Consider the following 2,213-nt stretch of genomic DNA (forward strand, 5'->3'; position numbering starts at 1 on the left):
TCTATGAAATCTATGGTGCACTCAAAATTTGAGACTCAGTGGCACAAACAACCGGTGAAGTGTATCTGCTTTGACACAAGACATACTTCAATAGTTGTCTGTATCATTGGTCAGTGCACTAACAACTCAACTGGGCGTTGTACTCCTTTGTTACTGTTATTCAAACACAGCCTAGCAGATATGTCTAGGGTTTGTTTCTGTGAGACACTCAGCACTTTCAGTTCCCTGGGGAAGGGAACTGCATATCTCAGGAGGCATTCAGCACCAGACAGGACGAGGCTTATGAGAGGAGAGCTTCAGGAGGTCTGTAGTCAGCCCCTCTGTGGGATTATGTAGACAGTGGGACTCCCCCCACCAAAGACCCTGAGAAAATGAGAGGCTGAATGTAGATGCTTATTTGACATACCTGCCATTCACAGCATCTTTAGAATTTTTGTATAAAAATTAAAAGCCTAACTCAGGGAGTATGGCTGCCTTTCCCCCCCTAATACGCTTTCAGCTCAAACCTTTAGGAGGACACCAATGATCAGAACTGGTAAACGGATACTTGTTTCAGTTTCTTTCTCTATAGGAATGATGTTCAGGTCATGATTTTGTCAGCAAAGACCATAATTTGTGCTGTAAAGACTCTGCTGCTCTTTCTTACCCCTGTTTTATGTAAATACAAGTTTCCTGACTGCAGTGAAATTACTCCAGGTTTACACTGGGATCAAGCAGGAGCAAAATCAGGTGTCTGCTATTCCCCTAATATTGAAACGTTCCACTATGCTTTGTGCTGGAAGGAAAAAAATGGACATAGTAAAAACAAATGTCCAACTGGAACACGACTCTGGGGATCAGAACAACTTGTAAGTACTTGTATGTAGTGGGCCAATTTCTCTGATATTTCATCAGGAGTGAAGTCTTGGGTCTGTATTCCACAGACTGTACAGTACAAGACAAACTGTAGCCAAGACAGTTTCCTATTGCTAAAAATAGTCACTAGTGGATATTTGTACCATCCCTCAAACTTACCGTTACCGGGACAAATTTATACCAGGTGTAAGACAGTACATCTTACTGTCTGGTAAAGGTACAAAACTTACTTACTGGTAAAGGCTACAAAGCTACATTTAGGCCAAGTTCTGTCCTGGTGCAATTATACAGGCTACAATGTTCACTCCCAAACTTAGGGGGACGGTCATTATCCCTTAGTCTCCAAGCAGTTTTCCCCAATCCAGCATCTTAGCAGGTACTTTGTATTTGGGAATCCTGTCTTTTCTTCCTTCAATACAGGATTCTCACTACAGAAATTAGGTTCCAGTGCAGTTAGATTTTGGTCTATTCATGGTTTTGGACTGAGGTACAGAGGGTCCCACTGATTTTTATTTCTGTGAGTGTTAAGGGTAGTCTGCAGTTGCAGTTTGCTGGTTTCAAGCCTCAGTTTGCAGAGAAGCATGGCTCATGATCACCTAAAAACATAATATGACATACACTATTCCAAATCCCAGCTATGCCTCTGTTCTCGCAAGGCCTTTGTGCTGGGTAACAGCTCTGCCCACTAGCACAGGGGTGGGCAATTAGTTCGGGCGAAGGGCTGCTTACTGAATTTTGGCAAGCCATCAAGGGCCAGATGGCAGGCAGCCAGGAGCACATGCATATTAATTTTCTAAAAAATTTTAGGGGCCCCGCGAGGCAGACAGAATAGTCTGGCAGGGCACGTCCGGCCTACGGGCCACATTTTGCCCACCCCTACGCTAGCATCTGCAGCCGATCTCAGGCTAGGTGGTTCAGTGTAAACCTGCTGCTTTGTCTAGTCACAGGTTCTTTCTGCAAGTTGACTTTTCAGGTGTGCTCTCTAGCAGTGTGCAAAAGGTGCTCTGTATTTTTAGCCTTCGTGTGCTGTTGCGCAAAAGGTCAGAGAAGAATCTGAAACTGCCCTACGCTGATCAAGTAAAAAAAAAAATCTCTCTCCTGCTCCCAAATATAACACATCTATATACAAACACAATTAAATAGGCCCGCCCAAGCAATTTCCATGCTGGCTAGGTAGGATAGGTCACTTGGTTAAGATGTTAAGTAGCATTTTTCAAAACTAACTTTCAAAGCTTAAGATACTGATCTCAAGAACTGCAGATAGTGATCTCAGGGGTGTACTTGGTCAGATAGTGATCTCTGCCTTTCTGGAACTCTTCCAGAGCTGTAAGAGCTGGCAAGAGAATTTAGGACACCGG

Source organism: Crocodylus porosus, unplaced genomic scaffold (genome assembly GCF_001723895.1).
Source record: "Crocodylus porosus isolate Cpor-Errol unplaced genomic scaffold, CroPor_comp1, whole genome shotgun sequence".
Classification (NCBI taxonomy): domain Eukaryota; kingdom Metazoa; phylum Chordata; order Crocodylia; family Crocodylidae; genus Crocodylus; species Crocodylus porosus.